Below are 22,006 nucleotides of genomic sequence, written 5' to 3'. Positions count from 1 at the left end.
AGCGGCTAAATTGGACGGCACCCAGAAATTAGTGTAGGCCTCATGATGTGAGATTACCCCATGCTTGTGCAATGTGACATTGCTACGATTGTAGTGAGCAGCCAGAACCGAACACATTGTTCAGCAGCTACAAGCATCAGCAAGGACATGCTGAAGTCCTGAGGACATGGGTAGAGTCCTGTAAAAAGTTAAATGACCTCATATGAATGGTCAAAATCAGTGAAAATATCTTGACTATTGTCACACATCAGCTGCACATTGAGGGAGCAGAAGTCCTTTCCTTTCTGATACAGGGCCAAGTTGGCATGCAGTGCCTGCAAAGAAATGTGTGTGCAGTCAATGGTACTCTGCACCTTGGAAAGCCTTTAATTCTAGAGAACGAGTGTGCTCACTCCATTTGCTTCTCTCCAGCCATATGGAATAAAATGTATTCAGCTCTCTTCGGAAAAAGATTCTCAATGACCTCCCACATAACAGTGGAAGGCAAACTGGGAGATGTTGCAAATACCTTCAGCACCTGAAGGAACTTGCCCTGTAAAATGTAATGGCCACAGTTACTTTCACAGCTACTTAAATGTAGGGTCCTTGCGCTGCTCTAAGATTGCAATTGTTGCTGCAACAGGATCAAATGAGGATTGTTCTTACTCAAGTGCAGACAGCTCACACATCGTCCTCCCTGAAGTTCTGATAGGAGAACTATTGTATTCAAGTAATACATTGAGACAATATACAATCAGAATCTAAAACATCTGCCATTGCAACCATCAAATGTCATCCTAAGGACATACACAAATGAGGTTGTACTGCTAAAATGATGCATTGTGGTGAAAGTGGAAGTTAATGATCAAACAGCGGAGTTGCCTCTCCAAGATAGAATCACAGAATCCCTAAAGTGCGGAAGGGGGCCATTCAGCCCATCAAGTCTGCACTGGCTCTTGGACAGAGCACCCCACATGCCTGCATCCTATTCCCCCAACCAAGTAACCCCACCTAAACTTTTGGACACTAAGGGCAATTTAGCATGGCCAATCCCACCTAATCTGCACATCTTTGGACCTGTGGGAGGAAACTGGAGCACTCGGAGGAAACCCACACAGACACAGGGAGAAAGTGAACATTCCACACAGTCACCCGAGACTGGAATTGAACCCAGGTCCCTGGAGCGGTGAGGCAGCAGTGCTAACCACTGTGCCACCCATTGTTCCCAAGTTGTCCACGGAAACTTTCCTGCTTCATGCGGTAGAACACGGTTGAATAAGATAAAACTCAACTGGATCTTAGAGCAGCGCAAGGACCCTATTGGTTGGGGGAATAGGATGCAGGCATGTGGGGTGCTCTGTCCAAGAGCCAGTGCAGACTTGATGGGCTGAATGGCCCCCTTCCGCACTTTAGGGATTCTGTGATTCTATCTTGGAGAGGCAACTCCGCTGTTTGATCATTAACTTCCACTTTCACCACAATGCATCATTTTAGCAGTACAACCTCATTTGTGTATGTCCTTAGGATGACATTTGATGGTTGATTGCTTCATAGAATGACCTACAAAATGGCATACGTCTGGAAAAGTATAAAAAAATGTTTGAAAACTCATTGGGCTCAAAGACAGGAGTTGAAGGCCAACTCAAGATTAAGCCAAACAGTGCATCAAAATGTCTCAAAGCAAAACCGTACCATACACCATCAAGCCAAAAGTTCAAGAACAACTAGGAAGACTAGTTCAAACAGGAGTCTTGAACCAGTTACTACCAGTGATTGGGCTGCACCAATAGTTCCTGTGTTGAAACGTGATGCTTCAGTAAGGATATGTGGAGACTGTAAAGCCACAATTAACCAATATTGTGTGCAGATTACTATCCACTTCCCCGATTGAAGACTTATTCATTAGATTTTATGGAAGTCAGAAATTCAGTAAAATAGGTCTAACACAGGCAGATCCACAAACGAATGTGGCTGCAAAATCGCAGGTGTTACAATCGTGACACCCAAAGATTTATTTTGTTACAGGAGACTTCCATTTGGGATAACCACAGCACCAGCTCTTTAAAGAGGTCCATGGGTGAAACTCTGAGTGGGCTAAGTGTACAATGTTATCCAAATGACATCCTTATCACAGGTTCAAGTGAACAAGAGCAATTGAAGAACCTGGAGCTACCCTGGAATGGTTACAAAATCACAATCTTAAGAAAAGTGTGACTTTTCCAAGACATCCATCAACTATCTGGGTCCAGATCATTAGCAAATATGGTTTGAATAAAGAACCGAAAAAGATGGCTGAGATCTTAGAAGCACCATGTTCTCAAAATATGATGCAACTGTGGTGATTTTTGGGACTGCTAAATTATTACGCTAAATTATCAACTCAATTGAAGCCTTTACGCACTTTATTATCTGCCAAACAGGAGTGGCACTGGACCAAAGAATATGAAAATAAAAGGAGATAAGAAACTTTAAAGAAGTTAGAGTTATTAGTTCACTACAATCCCAAGCTGAGGTTACAACTTTCTTGCGATGCATCACCCTACGGGGTCGGTGCAGTTGTCTCACACATAATGCCATCAGGAGAGGAGTGAACAATAGCATTCACTTCACAAACACTTACTAGTGCAGAAACAAGTTAGAAAAATAAGCTTTGAGCATTGTATTTGGTGCAGGAAGGTTTCATCACTACCTTTATGGATGTCATTTTACACCTTTGACAGATCACCGGCCCTTGACGGCAATCTTCAGGTCATATAAAGTTACTCCTTCTTTAGCAGCTTATTGGTTAGAGGTGATCATTTTTTTTTATTTTAGAGTACCCAATTCATTTTTTCCAATTAAGGGGCAATTTAGCATGGCCAATCCACCTACCCTGCACATCTTTGGGTTGTGGGGGCGAGACACAGGGAGAATGTGCAAACTCCACACAGACAGTGACCCAGAGCCAGGATCGGACCTGGGACCTCGGCGCCGTGAGGCAGCAGGGCTAACCCACTGCGCCACCGTGCTGCCCCATTAGAGATGATCATTGATATTTTTGTCACATGATTATGATATCCAGTATTGTAAATCAGAATAACATGCAAATGCAAATGTTTCGTCAGGATTGCTGTTGCCAGTCAAGCAAGCGCCGGGAGAAAAGTTTGTCAACATCCTATATTTCTCACACCTTGATAACGTACCTGTGACTTCATCTCAAGCACAGAGATATGCAAGAACTGACCCGTGATGGGTAAAGTTATGGACATGATCCTAAAAGGAACCATGACAAATGTAGATCGTAAAAATCCAGACCTCAAGCCTTACATCATGGGAAACTTGAGCTAACCGTCCAGTGTGGGGCTCTATTATGGGGAATCCAAGCGATTATTTCTCCGCACTTGCACAACAAAATCCTTGATCATGAGGGACACCCTGGTGTGATGAGGGTGCAATAATTGGGGTGCAGTTATTTTTGGTGGCTCGGACCAGATGTTCAAATTGGAGCGAAAGTGGGGCAATGAGAGTCCTGTGCAAAACTAAGAAACACTCCACCACTGCATCCATGGAAATGGCCGACACTGACATGGCAGAGCATGCACAGAGACTATGCTGGTCCAGTTGAGGAGACATGTTCCTAGAGACTGTCGGTGCACAATAAAAATTGTAGCAATTTTGTAGTCTCTTCACCCAAGGATAGCGAGTATTAGCAAGGAGCTATACCACGAGTGAAGAATGGGTATCTGCAGTCATCCTAGCAAAGACAGGTCCAATACCATAGACCGTACAGACAGATGATGAGCGAGTTTGGCGACACCATACTGACCAACTACTAGCTTCACAAAGTAAAATCGCCGAACCTTCACGAGAAATATTTCCCTTGGAATATCTGAGCAGCAAAACATCTAAACAGAGACCAAACAGAGACAATTTCAGATTGTGTCCCTGAGGAATATTCAGCACTAATGGAGAAGGACATGGAGGTAAATTCTCAGGAAGTACCACCAACAGAAAAACAGGGAGAATCTTCAGAGGTGTCGGACAGCCAGATTCCTGAATGTCGAGTACAACACAAAATAAATAGATGTCCACCTAAGAGACTGTCTTATTAATTGTATATATGTACAAAACAACATAATGGTGTAAAGTAATGTAATTGATATTTAATTGGGTCTGTTTTTTAAGTATTAAGAAAAAAATGTCATTCGCACTAAAGGAGTAAAAAAGGAAGGGTGTTATGCATTCAAGTTATTACAATCTGCTGATGGAACACCACATGACCTGTAGTGACTTCAGCAGAGTGTTTGCACGGGCCATCAGTTCACCATATTGTACTGTAAAGAGTAACATCTCCTAACAAACCCGGCACTGCATTTTTGAAGAACTTGGAGCTTGGCACCTCTACTTCTTTTCTCTATTCCAACCCCTTCTTCCTCCTCCCCTTCTACTTCCTCTTTCCTCTTCTAGCAGCTTGCCCTGCTGTCTGTATCTCTGCTCAATTCTGTGAGTCATTCTGTATTCAAAGGGAAATGCCTGCTTGTACACTCATGCCTGGCAGCACCTGATTTGTGCAGTCTTTTAGCATTTGTTGAGAACCCAGGCATCAGCGGAGCACCCAGACATCCATTAGTCAATTGAAACAGCTGCATCCCTGGGAAATCATTGCTTGGTTGACAGCTCTTGCTCTGTGATCTATTCTGTCAACCACACAATGTTTATTTACACAAGATCAAGAGATGTCAAGTGTTTGATGTTCGTACTTTGATACTTTAAATGATCTGGATGATTAATATTTTTATAAGGCTGTAGTGGAACAGTTCCTTTTAGAAAGTATACATTTATGAATTAATTACATTTTTAAAGCTTTTTTGCACATACCATTGTTATAACAGAATTCATTGGTTCTGTGCAGACTATACAGTGGGTCAATGAGGGGGACTTGAGTATGTGTGGGGGGCATAGCTTGGCATTAAGGTTTGAGAGACCATGTGGATGTGTGAAGGGGTCTAGCTTGGCAGTAAGGTTATGAGCATCCACGATAGCATGGGGATGTAGCTTGACATGGAGGATGTGAGGGCTGATAGGGGTTGGATTGGGGGAGTGAGGCGGTGTGAGGGATGACGGTTACAGGGTTGATCTTTGTTTTGTGTCATCACAAATGACACAAAATCTTAGAGCGCCCTGACAGGCCGTGCGGTTTCCTAACTCTTTCTGGGGGCAGTGGGCCCAACTCCTGTTATCACCCAACCCCACCGGAACGGAAATCGCATGTTTACTGGCATATTCTCTCAAGACGGGCAGACGAGTCAGGAAATTTCCTGACACCCACTAGCCGCCTCATTATGAAAATCCTCTTATGCCAGCATTGAGGGAAATGCTCAAGAGTGGCACAGATTGACTTGTCCCACAACTCTCCCTCTCCAGGAACTGTCATCGCCATGCATCATCTCCCCATCCCCACCCAACCGGGCAATACCAGCCTAAGCTTCGTTCTTGTAATTACCAGCAGCCATTTATGGAGCAGTATCTGGCTTGATCAGGTTGTGATATATGGAGGAGCCTGTCCTGACTGAGATAAAACAGACGTGATTCAGTTCTCAATCCCCAGAATATTCTTGAAGTATGTCCTATTGTTGGTGTGGCAATAAATAGTGAACATACCAACCCCTCAGGACCACACCTCTATCTAAGATAATGGCCAAACGTATAAATAGTTCAATTGTCCAAGTGAAAGTTGGTGCTCAGGGACTGTGTAAATATATAACGGTACACTATTCAATACATAGCTTTAAAATTTGTAATTGCTTTATATTTCAGCACTGGGCATATCAGCTAAAATATGACAGTTTTGATTTAAACAGTGTTACGTTGAAAAAAACTGATCAAAAGCCTGCCATTGAAATTCTACCAATGAAGCAGCTCAAAGAAATGCTGCACTGCAGTGACATACTTCGTTAGATTTTTTTCACATCCTCAAGCATATCTCATACAGAATAATGTAAAAATGGGTTAAAACAGATATGTATGTCGAGAACGTTTCCTCAGGCCAGTGTGGCTATCCGTTGTATTTTTTTTCCAGCTGCTTTTGTTTAATTGAGCTCCAACAGAAAAGCAAGTCCAGCAATGCTGCAGTGCACCGAGAGAAGACGTGGTAGCCTGCATTAATACGTAATGATGCCCTGCAGCTCCTGTTAGTCAATCACTGCTCCAGCTTTACATATGATGCAGTGACACAGTGACACCGTCCACAATCTGCATTGACAAAGGTGTGGTCACATTTATACAGCAAGGACATCAGAAAGTTTCTACCTCGGTTAGATTTCTGTATATTGTCCAATCATGTTTATCAGGAAAATAAGGAAATAAAAGACAGGATTTCTTTTTTCTTTTTAATCTGGTCCTGGGTTAAGAGTGTTGAAGAGTTACATTGCTGCATGTCCAATGGTATGTCACCATTGAGCTCACAGCGCTGTATATTACAGCATTGCAGTGTTCATGTGACTCTACCAGCCCATAAAGTCTGCACCAATGGAAACCTAATTTTACTCATCCCATAGGCTGTAACCACTGTAGTCTCAAAGACCATTCTCTTCAACAGAATCTCCTCAACTGAATTAACTTCAACGTTCAAAATATTACTGCATATTATCTGAAAGTGCATTATATAATCCATGTTTATTTGTATATTTCCCCTGCCTGTCAAACTGAAAATACATAAAATATATGAACTATATTTTTACGCGCAGTCACACCAATAATCGCCTAATCTTCAGTGATGATTATTCTCATCACAGATATTATGTTGGCTTTGTGGAGATGAGTCTAGGACTAAAATTAACCATGGATGACTTGGCTGTGTGAATCATTATAATCAATTTGCACACAGCAAAATCCAATGGTAATGTTTTTAGGTGTGGTTGGAGGGGTACATGGTGGCACAGAGTCCTCTGTTTTCTTTGAATATTGTCATGGGACCCATCACATCCACCCCAACAGGACTAACTGAGTTTTTGTTTATTGACCCAGCCAAAAGATGTACCTCTGACAGTGCAGTACACCTCACTGCTAGGCTAAAGTACCAGCCTGAAGTCTAAATTCTCTCGAGTGCAACTTAAAATATGCAACTTTTGACTCAAAGACAAGAAGCCAGGCTGACACCTACAGAGAGAAATAAGCATTTCTCGCTCTGGGAGTTAACTGGTACATGTGAAGGAGGTTCATCTTTCTGGGGGGGAACAGTTTAGGCACACTCAATAGCTTTATTAAAATAAGTTAATATCTTAATCATAAAATTGGATGTTTTCTTGGAAACATTCCAATCATATTATGTCCTATTTGCAGTGACATTTCATTAAAGAAGGAGATCAGGAGCAATGTACCCATTCATGTTCCTTCATTGTGTGTGGCCTGCATCTTGCATCGTATGGTCCCTTTAAGATTGACACATGGTAGTGTGCAACTTAAAGGGACCATTGCTTGAGCATGACCTGTGCTGCAAGTTTCTGATTGCAATTTGGCTGCACCGACACAGCATGGAGGGGACATTGATCATGAGCCTGTGTGACCGCAAATTACCACTAACAATTTTCATTTGCCTCAACAAACACCCAACAATGAAGATAACTCATAGTCAAGCAGTGAGCCATATGCAAAACGTTTCCAGAGATTACCCTGATTACAATTGCCTAGCAGCCAAGTCTTCATTCCCAAAGGTTCCGGGACTCAAGAGTGCCAGAGAGGCCCAGGAGTTAAATTAGCCTAAGCCTCATAATGGTCCAATGTGCGCACTTTGGTCCTATCCCTGCCATCCTACGCAACTTAAAATCAGGGCTGCTGCATTTGCACCTACACGAATGATGGCCATCAAAGCACTAGAGGAAGAATTCTCCCTTTTTGAGTATCGATATCACATGTAGCATTATTTGACAGAGGATGGACTGCTCATCCACTCTCCTGCAAATAAGTAGGCCCTGAGAAAATTATATGATTCTACTTTCCAGGTCATGCTTCCAAGTTAAAAAAAAATCACATTTCCCCATGATAGCACAGCTGAGATCAGGCCGATGTATTTGGCAGATCAAAATTTCTGTCAGTTTTCAACTCATAGCCAGGTTTTATGAACTGGTTTTGATTGCCATGTGAGGTCAAAGTGGAATTTCCTGATTCAGCCTGTCCTAGTCTTGTTACTTGCTTCTTCTAGAAGGCTGCTGATGAATGGGGGAATATTGGGAATCATGATACTCATGGTGTCTTTGACGAAGAGTCAGTGGACAAGCTAAACTTTACATCTCTATCATTTTCTTATTCTTGTATGCTCAAAAGCCAAACATTTAGAACATTTAACAATGGTGCCTTGAATAGGAGGCTCTGGGTTGCAAGACATAGCACTATAAAGTTACAACCTAGTTCCCTGGTGAAGCACTAGCTCATGGTGACCAGAATGTCCCAGATTCAATTCTTGCCCTGTGCCCATTTCATCAATTTCATCCAGGGAAGTAGTTGTGATCACTGAGGTGGCCGCAGCGCCCGTGGATGAAGGCACAAAAAACATTGGCCATAGTTCCTGGTTTTTATTGCTATCTCTGTCTCCCTCAGACGCTGGGTGAGAACAGGATCGGACAGACTAATCAGCCCACCACAGTGGAATAGCCTATTGAAGCTCATTATCTAAGCTGATGTACAAAGCTTGGCCATGTTCAAAAGGGCCACTAGAACCAGTGCATACACACACAGGAATATTTTTTCATCTTCAGGGGATAAAGATGAGTCATTTGAGAAACTGTGATGACCCATATACTTTAGGAAAAAGCATATATTTTCTTTTGGGTATTTCTCTTGTTTCTCCGGCACCCAAATGTATATTTACCTCCCCAGTCTCCACCACTGCCCTCCCTCCCACCAACAGTCACCAACTTATGTGTTGTAAATAATGTTGCCAGGTGTACAGAGTTGCTGCTGTTGAGCTGGTGCGCAATACCCTACCTGTTATTCTATTTTATTTTTATTGTATTTTTTTTATTATTTACTATTTTCTGTTCTTTGGTATGTTTGGGTGTGCCCTTCTCTTCCATATATATATATATATATATATATATATATATATCTTATCCTGTGTACATAACGGTAAATATACTTTGTTCAAAAACCCAATAAAAAACATTTATTTAAAAAACTCCGAAGTGAAACTGAATAGTATTATGAAAAAGATGTAAATTAACTTCCTAGCAAACATTTTATTTCCAATAAATGCCCATGTGACTTGAGGTTTCTGAGGGGATGAAAATTTAAAAGTATATGGTAAATAGATGTCTAATTGGGTGATCCAATTACAGCAGTTCAAAACAGATCCTGGTGAAGAAACAGAGTAGAGCAAGGACTATTTTACTGTCTGTTCTATACAGTTGGAGAGAACAGTGAGCTGAATATAGGGAGAGCAGAAGCTGTGGATTGAACAAGACCACCATTGTTGATCTTTTGGTTTTGCCAGAGCTAACCAGATTATTTAAGATGTGGAGATGCCGGCGTTGGACTGGGGTGAGCACAGTAAGAAGTCTTACAACACCAGGTTAAAGTCCAACAGGTTTGTTTCAAACACGAGCTTTCGGAGCACGGCTCCTTCTTCAGGTGAATGGAAAGGCTTGTTCCAGAAATGTTTATATAGACACAGTCAGAGATGCCCCGGAATGCGAGCACCTGCAGGCAATCAAATCATCAAAGATGCAGAGAGAGAGGTAACTCCAGGTTAAAGAGGTGTGAATTGTCCCAAGCCAGTTCAGTCGGTAGGCCTCTGCAAGTCCAGGCTTGTTGGTGGGGGCCGAATGTAATGCGACATGAATCCCAGATCCCGGTTGAGTCCGCATTCATGCGTGCAAATGTCTCAAATGCTGCTGACTTGACTGTAAATAAACTTATTTAAAGGATGGAGCAGAGAGTCTCTGTGGATTCTGTGTTATCTAGGTTATTGTCAACCTAGTTAAGGGGGTACTGCAGGAGTGTGCTGTTTGAGTGTCAAATGTATTCAGGAATTTTGGATGGAATGTGGCTGATGAAAACGACTTGTGTGCCGAATCCATTGAGTGGGATATGAGATATTCTACCCAAGCTGGAAAGACTGAGATTGCAGGTGGTGTCACATTGGTGTGGCAAGTGGTGCGAGTGCTTGTAACTACCTGAAGCAGATCTTTGTTGTATCAACTATTCAAAGTGAAATTTGCCTTTATATTTGGAATATAATTTGTCTGTTAATTAATGTTTGAATTACGTTGATTTCAGTTGGTTTGTTACAGTAAAATCGTTTTAAATCCAGTGGCATTACAGGGTTTCCTTTCTTTGTAAAGTTATTTGTCTCTGCGGAAATCATAAAATGAATTTGTTTATAAACTGGTTTTCGATAAAAGTTGGCAAATGTCTCAAATGCTGCTGACTTGACTGTAAATAAACCATGCCTTGCTATGCAATGAATTAGTTAATGAAAACTTGAGCAACAGAAAACAATTTCACATAAGGTCAACGTGACCTTCCAACTAAAATGTCATAGGATTTTATGTCACAATGTGCTGTCACAACAGTCTGATCTGCACAATATGGCGAGTCACATTTCGTGACAGTTCAAAATACCACAATATGATAATCAGTAACAGTATTGCTGTTATATGTGGTTCATTCAGCTTATTGTGTCTGCTTAGTGAGTGGCAGAAGACTGAAAGATCTACATATCCTCCTTCAATCAACAAAAATAAATTTGTCAACATGTAAAAAAATATTCAAATTATTAATAGTGAATGACTAGCCCACTGCAGCAGCAAAAAATCCGGAACATTCCTGGATATTTAAGCATAATAAAGTCATCTATGGACCGATATTGTGCAAGGTCCCAGAGAAGCATAATTTCTCCTTATTGAAAACTGGGTGGAGGCACATGTTGGTTCTTGAATTGCCTGATTAAAGGATCAGTTTTATCTGCTGTTAACCCAGTGCCAGGTTGCTTCAACAGGGCAAATTTATATCTGGTGTAACAATTATTTCTGTGTATGAGGTTGTACCTGTAATAATTTTGGCTCACCAGCTAGGTATGAAACAAGTAACGCTAATTTACAGCATTCTACCTTACAGAGTCTTGCAGCTTCGTGGCTGCCAGTCAGCGCCCGGAATTGATCTGAAGCAAAATACCGATTGGTTTTTACGGGTCATGTGACTGTATCGTCCGATTGCCCCTTAAAGGGACAGCCAGGTACACCCTGTTCTCTCTGCAATTCGTAGCAGTAAATTGAATTTCAGCATTCTGGAAATTAACATCTTGAGAAATAGATAGATTTTAGATTATTTATAGAATTTTGAGACATCTGGAGAAAAATATGCTTTTATAATCATACAAATATTGTTTGGAGAAAGCTTCAACATGAAGCCATAGACAATACCAAGCAGCTTAATACAAGAAAGGCTTGGGGCTGGTATACGATCACAGGTCGCAATTGTCAAACTATATAGTTATAACTTGTGGTTGTAGTATAATTTTCTGTCGCTAGTAAAATTAGCAAATCTAGTTCTCGGTTACAACTAGGTCAATTAATTTAGTTGACGGTTCACAATTTACTTGTTATAGTTTTCAAAATGATTCACTGAAAAAATACACTTACACAGCAACAAACAAAATTTTCCTTTTTTAAAAAAATGTAACTGTCCCTCAAAATTAAACCATACAGAAAAAGATTTACTTTGTGATTTGTTTGCAAAGAATGTATTTATGATGTTGCTGCACATTATCCGCAATGGTTATATTCCCCAAAGAAAGTTAACATTTATATAAATTTTAATTCCAAACTGAATTGGCAATCTATACTTTAGATATTTATATTAAGTAGTGAAAAAATGGTGAGGGGCTTTATTTTTCAATTAAATGCCCACGGTGCCATGAAATCTTAATCGAGGTTTGAAGGTTAATTTGCACTCACAGTGGAAGCTAATCTGAGTTTTAACTTGGACCACAAAAAATAGGAGGCCGTTCAGACCCTCAAGCCTACTCCCCCTTTCAAGAGGCAGTATTCCCGTACCAGCCTCCCCGGACAGGCGCCGGAATGTGGCGACTAGGGGCTTTTCACAGTAACTTCATTGAAGCCTACTTGTGACAATAAGCGATTTTCATTTCATTTTCAGTATCCCTCTGTCCACTCTGATTGAGACTTTCTTGAAAGACTCAAATTAGTCAGACACAATTTCCCTTTCATGAGGCCACGCTGACTCTGCTTGATTAGATTATGATTTTCCAAATGTGCTGCTATTACTTCCTTAATAATTGATTCTGACATTTTTCCAACAATAGATGTTAGGCTAAATCAGCCTGCAGTTACCCTCTCGTTTTGAATAAGGGTGTCACATTGGCAGTTTTCCAAACCTGCAGTCTTTCTCCAAAATCCAAGGATTTTTGGAAAATTACAACCAATGAATCCCCTATCTCTGCAGCTACTTCTTCTGGATCCGAGGGTGCAAACCATCATGGCCAGGGGACTTCCATGCCTTTAGCCTCACGAGTTTGTCTAATGATGGCATTTCTAGTGATGGCATTTAATTCCTCCCCCATATTCTTTAGTATTAATGGGATGATTGAATAATCTTGCACCGTAAAGACTGATGCAAAATATCTGGTTCACTCCTCTGCCATTTCCTTGTTCCCCATTACTATCTCCCCAGATTCATTTTCTAAGGGGTCGATGTTCACTTTGACCTCGCTCTTTCTTTTTATATATTTAAAGCTCTTCTTGAAGTTTTCATATTCCTCGTGTGCTAGTCCTTGTAGTTTATTTCCTCTCTCTTTGATATCTTTATAGTCCTCCTTTGTTGGATTCTGAATTTATCCCAGACTTCGGGGCTATAACTGACTTTTGACTCCTTCTATCATTTTCTTTCAAATTAACACTCTCCTTAACTTCCTTGGTTAGCCTTGGTTGGTTTATCCCTCGCTTGGAATCTTTCCTCCTCACTGGCATATATTTTTGCTGAGAGTCATGAATTATGTCCTTAAACGCCATCCGCAGCTCGTTTACTGTCTTTTCTGCTAATCTATCCAGCCAGTCCACTTCAGCTAACTCTATCCTCATTACATTGCAATTCCCTTTCTTTAAGTTAAACTTATGAAAGAACATTTTCCTGGTCTTCAAGTGGGCACTTTGAATATTCGGCAATCGCAAGCTAGATGGCTGTGTCAGTAAAAAAACTAACCAGACAGTCCTCCATTAACTTAGTCAAAGATATCACTTTACAAGGGTACATTCCCACTCACCTGATTTTCCAATACCTGTTCCATTAAGATGATGCAACACGGGTGCAAAACAAGGAAAAACTCTCCCATTGTATCCTTTGCTTGATTTTTAAAATTAATTCTCAAATCAGGGAATTGCATCAACAGGATGGCATTCATTAGTCATCTCTATTTGCCCTGATTTTAGTAGTCCGCTTTTTTCAGCACCTAGCAGTTTTACTGGCGACGAGGGGTGCAGACAACGGGAAATCCCATTGACAACAGCAGGACAAGTAGAGTTCGCTAGCACCGCCTACAACATGCGGCAAGGTGGGAGGTAAATCCCGCCCTTATTTCTTGTCACACTTGGGGCACGATTTTATGGACATGTTGTGCCCGAAAAGCAGCACACTATGGTGCAGCATGGCCGATAGAAGCCGGGAGACCCTGCTCCAGGGATCTACCTGGCTTGCCACGCCTCGAGAGATCACGTTAGATCTTGCAAGATGTTGCGATGTGGGTGGGATTTTTAGCAAGTCTGCATATTAAAGCGAGACAGCTAGTCTCATTTTAATGTGCAGGTTCCAGAGCTACCCAAGGTGTGGGATCAATCCCCTTTGCCTAAGATTTCCAAGTTACCCGAGGTGTGGAATCAATTCCCTTCGCCTTGAAGAACTTGGGCAAGCGCCATTCAGTGATGGTCCCCAGAAACGGGGACCAGGGGGAAAGGTATTTGTGGAGCTCCTTAGTGCACAAAGCTGGGCGAGTGGCGTTTTATAGCCTTGTTTCGCAGTGCTGCAAAAGCCGGGAATCATGCAGCTAAACGCTCTCACTGTGGGACTTGGTTCCTTTTTAGTAAAATCGCGCCCTTGGTGTCAACATTTTCCATTATAAGTTCCTTTGTCCACAATGGAAACTGTTTATGTGTAAAATGTAAGCCAATGGCAGTGCAGAAATGCCTCCGTTTTGCATGTCCTAATTCCTTAGCCTGTACTGCAGAGACAGTCCTATGCTCCAAGTAGCTCTACTTCCCACTTAGTTTTATGTTTTGCTATCTAGCTGTATTAATATAAAATGAAAGAATTATTTCATAATAAGGACATGTGACCTTATGTAAGAGCTGCATTATGTCTGCAAGCCTTGGTCCAATGTTTTCCCAATCTACAAGCTAAAAACTGCACCAGGACTTGACAGTCCCATGGAGAACTCCATATGACATGAACCATAGCAATATATTCTTTGGAAAGGCAGCAGAATTGAACTTTCTGATTGTTTGGGATCAGGCTTGGTAGAAAGTTTTCAGCAGGCTCAGTGAATTTGCCTCTGTCTGGGTGTCTGCCTTGATGGAGATAAGTAAATTACTGCAGCCTCAGGTATCTTCCAGAATGCCAGAGCTGCATCAAGGGCAACTAAATAAAAAATACTTACATTTATGTGGAGGGGGGTGTGGTGGTGTGAATCGTTTACCACAGGGTCGATGCAACCCCACCACTCCGTGTATCACAGCACCAAAGATGAACAGGATTGCACCAAATTCTGTCTTTCAGCTCCATCAGCAGCCATCTGAACTCATTATCAATCATAATCCTTTAAACCCATTTAACAAAATTATGCATTAATTTCTGGATGACCTTCTGTTTCCTCTCCAGTCTTATTCACCTGCTGCGCCACTGGCTGTTTTCCTGTTGGCTCAGACCATCCATTCCACTTGGGCCGTGGCCATTTTGCCACTCTTGTTCACTCAGCCAGTTCTGCTTCCGCTCCTACTTGCCATTCCTCTATCACCTGCCCTCAACTGATTTGTGCCTCCAGGTCACTACCCTGGTCAGGAATTTGACAGTTCATCTTTAAAGTACTATGGTCTATTAATAGCATTATAAGGAGTTCAGAAAATTTCTGCTTTCGTTGTGAAGACTGGAGGTGGATGCATGTGACTCGAACAGGCAAACGGCAGGCTGAGGATGGTAATGCGGAGGACAACTAAAGGCAGGAGGGACTGGTACTAAAATAACAAGGGAATAAATGAAGTGATATGTACATTAGGAATGGTAAGAGGGATGGCATGGTGGCTAGCACTGCTCACGGCGCCAAGGACCTGGGCCACTGTCCATGTGGAGTTTGCAGATTGTCCCCGTGACTGCATGGGTCTCACCCCCAAACGCAAAGATGCACAGGATAGGTGGACTGGCCACGCTAAATTGCCCGTTAATTGATTAAATTATTTTGAAAACTTTACTGAAAGGATTAGATAAGACAAATATCAGGCAAAGTCATGAGAGAATTTAAAAGGTTTCATAGAATTTACAGTACAGAAGGAGGCCATTCGGTCCATCAAGTCAGCACCAACCCTTGGAAAGAGCACCCCACCTAAGCCCATACTTCTACCTGACACCCACACCTCCACCCTATCCCCATAACCCCACCTAACCTTTTTTGGACACTAAGGGTAAGTTAGCATGGCCAATCCACCTCACCTGCACATCTTTGGACTGTGGGAGGAAACCGGAGGACCCGGAGGAAACCAACGCAGACAAGGGGAGAATGTGCTGACTCCGCACAGACAGTGACCCAAGCCAGGAATTGAACCTGGGAACTTGAAGCTGTGAAGCAACTGTGCTAACCACGAGGAGCGGTTCGGCGGCGGTGGCACCAGGAGCGGTTCGGCGGCAGGTCCACCCCCCCCCCCCCCCAAAGCAGGCCAGGAGCAGTGCCCAGCCAGCGGCAGCGACCAGCAACCTAACCACCCCCACCAGGAGGACGCGAGGTGCGAAGTGCGGCAGCCTGAACGAAGCAGCGGGGACCGAGCAGCGGGGACCGACCTAGCCCCCCCAACCGGCAGCGACCACCATGAGGCAAGGACAAAGAGACTGGACAAAAGCCTCACTCTCTCTCTCTCTCCTGGGTGAGTTAGGAGAAAGGAAGAAGAAAAAAAGGACTTTTATAAAAACAAAACCCAAAAGAAAACTGTTAAAGAGAGAGGGGGGAGGGGTATACGTAAGCCCACCTGAGAGGAGTTGCATAAAGGGGGGGGGGGGGGATAATTAATTAATAAATAAATAAAATAAAGTGGTAAAGGAAAGAAGGGAAGGGGGAAAGGAAGAGACAAAAAAAAAAAGAAGGGGGGGAAAGAAAAACAAGGGGAGAAGAAAAGATGAAAGGGAAGGGGGAGAAAAAAACGGCAGAAGGGAGCCAAGGGAGAGGGGGCACCAGAAGCAGACGGGACAAGGGGCAAGGCAGCTCAGGCGAGCGAATCAGCGCACGAAGCGGCGGGACGGATGTATCGCCGCATCAAAAAGAGCTGGACAGACAGGTGCCCTCGCCCCTGGGGCTAGAGGGGGGCTGGAATTGGAAGGCAGCCTTTACCGAGGTGCTGAGGGAGCAGCTGCAGGCAATCAAGGCAGAGGTGAAAGCAGACGCAGAGGCCGCAGTACAGGCAGCAATGGCCAGGGCCATGTCAGGGGTGCAGCAGGCTCTGACCAGATTGGAGGAGAAAGTGGATGCCCAAGGGGAGAAACTGGAAGCCCAGGAGGCAACCATTAAAGAGCTGGAGAAAGCAGCGACCGACATGAGCGACCGGGTCACGGCCCTGGAGAGGGAAGTGGCGAGACTGGGCACAACACAAGGGAGACTGAAGGGCAGGGTAGATGACCAGGAAAACAGCTCGAGAAGGCAAAATGTAAGGATAGTGGGCCTGCCAGAGGGGACCGAGGGTAGAAACCCCACAGCATACGTGGCTGAGATGCTGGGCAACTTAGTGGGGAGGAACACTTTCCACATCCCACCGGAAATGGACAGAGCACATCGGTCGCTGCGCCCGAAGCCCAAGGCAGGGGAACAACCGAGAGCAGTCATAGCTAAACTGCACCGGTACCGGGATAGGGAGACAATCCAGCGGTGGGCCAAGGAAAATAGAGCTTGCAAATGGGAAGGGCACGCCATCCGAATCTATGAGGATCTTGGAGCAGACATAACTAAGAGACGGGCTGAGTTCAACAGAGCGAAAGCAGCTCTCTACAGGAGCAGAGTGCGTTTTGGTATGCTGTACCCAGCGAAACTCTGGGTCACATACCAAAACAAGGAATATTTCTTTACAGCCCCTGCTGAGGCGAATAGGTTCGTCGAGGAGCATGGGCTGGAAAAATACAAGGGGGGGGTAGGGACGAGGGGCCCCTGGCAAGGGGCAACGACACGCCGACGGGGGGCTGGGGAGGGGTGAGGCAATGCCGCCACCCCCCCCCCCCCCCCCCCCCCCGGCAGGAACACCCAGAACAAAAAACAACCCACTGCCCAAGGGACCGCTCCAGGTGGGAGGCCAGGCCCCAACACGAGGGAACGAGAGTATTGGAGAAGGGAGAGCAGGCGAGAAGGGTGCAGGGTAGGATGGGGGAAGAGTGGGCAGAAAACCGTAGAGGCCAGGCAGGGGAGAAGCGAGACAACAACCTCCGAGAGGGGAGCCACCGTACTAGCAGGAAAGCTAGCGCCGGGGGCACACAACAAAGCAGGGCCGCAGCGCACCCCCAACAGGGGGGAAGGCGCCAGGCAGGGGAGGGGGGGATCACCCATCAAAGTCGGGAGAGCAAACGGGGACAGGAATAGGGGATAGAGGGGCAAAGGACGGGTATACGGGGGAGGAGGGGACAGGGAGAGACTGGGGAGGGGGGGAGGGGGGGGGCACACAGGGAGCGAGAGACCGGGGAAGGGAAATGCAGGGACGAAGGGACAAAAAAGGCCAGAAAAGGAACAGGGCTACAAAGTGCCACAACCAAGGGCTCGAAACAAGGAACCGCTGCAAGCACCCACCCAGTACGGTCTGTGGGCGAAGGGGGCCCCCAGAGTGCAGGGGACTACCCACATGGCGGACACACAGTGGACGGCCATGGCGGGTGCCCCCGGGACAAGGGGAAAACCCGGAGCGCAGAGACCCGACCGCATGGGGAGAGCTGTGATAGCGGCCATCCTGGACGGCCCCCTAACAAAGGGAAACCCCGGAGGGCAGGGGCACGTCCACCAGATAAATATGGTTAATCCCACAGGAACGAGGGGGCAGAAGCCCCCCACCAGGATAATCACCTGGAACGTAAGGGGACTTAACGGCCCAGTGAAGAGATCTAGAGTCCTCACCCACCTCAGAAACATGAGGGCCGACATAGTCTTCCTCCAAGAGACGCACCTGAGGGAGCAGGACCAACTGCGGGTAAGAAAGGGCTGGGTGGGACAAACCTACCATTCATGCTATGGGACAAGGGCTAGGGGGGTGGCGATCCTGATCGGCAAGAGGACAATGTTTAGGGCGACAAAGACGGTTACAGACCCAGGGGGGCGGTGGATGGGGCACCGGTAGTTCTAGTCAACGTGTATGCGCCCAACTGGGACGACACGAGTTTCATCAAAAAGACCAAGGCAGAAATCCCGAACATAGCGACGCATCGACTAATCATGGGGGGGACTTCAACTGTGTACAGGATCCAAAGACGGACAGATCAAACCCCAAAACGGGGAAGACCTCAAGCATGGCAAGGGAACTCAGTCACTTTATGGAGCAGATGGGAGCAGTGGACCCCTGGAGGTTTGCCCACCCGGGGGAGAAAGAATTCTCCTTCTTCTCCCCAGTACACAACGTGTACACCAGAATTGACTTCTTTGTGGTGGGGAAAATGGTGCTTCCAGGGATAGACAAAGTGGAATACTCCGCAATTGTGAAATGAGACCACGCTCCACACTACATGGACGTGCGGCTAGAGACGGGAAGGGCCCAGCGCCCCACATGGAGGTTGGACGGTGCCTTACTAGCTGACAAGGCCTTCAGGTGGTCACAGAGGACCAGACGGGCTTCGTCAAAGGTAGACAACTTACCTCGAACATCAGGCGCCTGCTGAACGTGATAATGACCCCCTCCGGGGAGAGAACACAAGAGGTGATCGTCTCTCTGGACGCAGAAAAGGCCTTTGACAGAGTCGAATGGAAATACCTCGTAGAGGTACTGGAGCGGTTCTGGCTTGGAACAGGGTTCACCGCTTGGGTAAAGCTCCTATACAACGCTCCCATGGCGAGTGTACGGACCAACAATACCAACTCCCAATACTTCCAGCTGCACAGGGGCACCAGACAAGGATGCCCACTGTCCCCGCTGCTGTTCGCACTAGCAATCGAACCACTAGCAATCGCGTTCAGGGCAGCAAAAAATTGGAGGGGGATCCGAAGGGGAGGCAGAGAGCACAGAGTCTCACTTTATGCAGATGATCTGCTCCTCTACATCTCGGACCCACAAAGCAGCATGGACGGAATCATCGCGCTCCTGAAAGAGTTTGGAACCTCACCAGCCTGACGGAGGAAGTAAAAAAGGACCTGCAAAGATGGAACACACTCCCACTCTCCCTCGCGGGGAGAGTCCAGACGATCAAAATGGACGTACTGCCCAGGTTCCTCTTCCTGTTTAGATCCATTCCGATCTACATCCCCAAGGCCTTTTTCAAAGTGCTGGACAAACTTATCCTGGCGTTCGTATGGGGGGGGGGGGGGGGGGGGGGGGGGGGGGGGGGGGGGTAAAAATGCTAGGATCCCAAAGAAGGTCCTACAAAAAACAAAATCCAGGGGGGTCTAGCCCTCCCGAACCTACAATTCTACCACTGGGCGGCAACAGCCGAGCGAGTAAGGGGATGGATCCAGGAGCCAGAAGCCAAGTGGGTGCGTGCGGAGGAGGCCTCCTGCATGGGGACCTCCCTCCGGGCCCTCGCCACGGCAGCACTTCCATCCCCACCCAAAAAACACTCCAGCAGCCCAGTGGTGACAGCCACCCTCCAATCCTGGAACCAACTGCGGCAGCAATTTGGCCTCACCAAAATGTCGGATAAGCCTCCCATCTGCAACAACCATAGGTTCACACCAGCACTGACTGACGCCACCTTCAAAAGGTGGAGGCAGGACGGGGGGACACTGACAGTCAGGGACCTATACACGGACGACAGGATCGCAACACTGGACGAACTGACAGAGACATTTTGGCTAGCCGGGGGGAACGAGCTACGGTACCTGCAGCTCAAAAACTTCTTACGAAAGGAGACAAGGACGTACCCACAACCGCCACGACAGACACAACTGGAAGACCTACTGGACGCAAGTATCCTGGAGAAAGGGAACTGTAGCGACATGTATGACCGACTGGTAGAAAGGGACGACACCGTACTGGACGCAACAAGAATGAAATGGGAGGATGACCTGGGGATTGAGATAGGGTGGGGACTCTGGAGCGAAGCACTGCATAGGGTCAACTCCACCTCCACGTGCGCAAGGCTCAGCCTGACGCAACTAAAAGTAGTACATAGAGCCCACTTAACAAGAAACCGTTATGAGTAGGTTCTTCCCGGAGGTGGAGGACAGATTTGAACGATGCCAAAGAGGCCCGGCCAACCACGCCCACATGTTCTGATCTTGCCCCAGACTTGTGGAGTACTGGACAGTCTTCTTCGAGGCTATGTCCAAAGTGGTGGGGGTGAGGGTGGAGCCATGCCCGATAGTGGCGGTCTTCGGGGTTTCAGACCAGCCAGATCTATTCCTGGGGAGGAGGGCGGACGCCCTTGCCTTTGCCTCCCTGATCGCCCGCCGTAGAATTCTGTTTGGCTGGCGGTCAGGGCTACGGGTTCGTTATGGAGGTTTGATGGCAAGCTAAGGCCCAAAACCAAACTGTAAATAAATGCCTATAAACATGTGCCTCGGCCATATTGGGGAATGTAAAATATGTATGCCGGCTAAAGGGGGCGGCCACAGTTGTTATTATGAAGATGCTTATCTGTAAATATACATGTTAATTTTTGTGTGTTTTTATTTCTAATAATTTGTAATTTGTTGGATATAAAATATGAAAACTCAATAAAAACATTTCCAAAAAAACTACTAACCACTGTGCTACCGTACTGTTTGGGGATTATGTGTTTCTAGGAAGGGGTGTTGGGAGAGCATGCAGGCAGGTGATATGATTGTATGTTTTCAGAAGTAATAGGAGAAAGAGTAGGAGAGAGGATGTTAATGATGAGATGCCACAGGGGATAAAATTGCAGGTCGAGGATAATGATCCGACAGGCTGGATGTCTGGTAAGGTGACTGCACCATAAAGGGAAGCTGGAGGATATGGAATGTGAGTGCCTCATTCAAAATGAAGTTATTAAGTAGAGGGAGTGATTAAGAAGCCAAAGGATAATGAACATAATGGGAATGAGGGGCAATTGGGCTATAAAGAGGATATGGTTGAAAGAGGGACATCAGAAGTGGATACCTTTCCAGCACTACATAGAGGAAATAAATTGAAGGGATATGGAAACTGATTGAGTAAATGGAATTTGAACTACTTGCCCATCTAGGGGTTAAATGTTAACATGGGCTAGGTGGGCCAAATGCTCTGTTTTTGTGTTGTGGCTTTTTTTTATTTCCATTTATTTTTGTCACTCCCTTCCATGTAAAGGTATATCACTGACCATCTCCTACCTGAAAAGTCAAGATATCAAAGAAAGAAGAAAAGGGAGACAGAAGCAAAAGTCAAGAGTTAGAAAGGCAGAATCATCAGAGAGGTCTGCAAACAATCTATGGCTCCAAATGATCATCACTATGCATCCAGAGTGGTTTATTATTACAGTAGAGTACCCAGCACCAGCAGATGTTGACATCATTCTACATATCTGGAATTCTTCTTGTGGCATCAGGTTGCAAGTGAATTCAAACAGACCAGTAAAAGGACATGGGTGAGATCTCAGTACTAGTTCTAGACACTACTCAGATTATGGAATGTTTTACATCTTTCGATATTCTGTTGTCAAATAAGGC

The 22,006-nt window shown here is 45.3% G+C and overlaps 1 protein-coding gene across 28 annotated transcripts in view; it reads right to left on the bottom strand.

The window, feature by feature from the left end:
* ank2b (ankyrin 2b, neuronal) overlaps positions 1 to 22,006 on the bottom strand; it is a 1,110,754-nt gene that overhangs the window by 442,499 nt on the left and 646,249 nt on the right. The gene's annotated exons all lie outside the window — the stretch shown is intronic.

This window comes from Scyliorhinus canicula, chromosome 3 (genome assembly GCF_902713615.1).
Source record: "Scyliorhinus canicula chromosome 3, sScyCan1.1, whole genome shotgun sequence".
In the NCBI taxonomy this organism is placed as follows: Eukaryota; Metazoa; Chordata; class Chondrichthyes; order Carcharhiniformes; family Scyliorhinidae; genus Scyliorhinus; species Scyliorhinus canicula.
The sequence above is the reverse complement of the archived record's forward strand: the minus strand, read 5'-3'. Positions and strand labels throughout refer to the sequence as shown.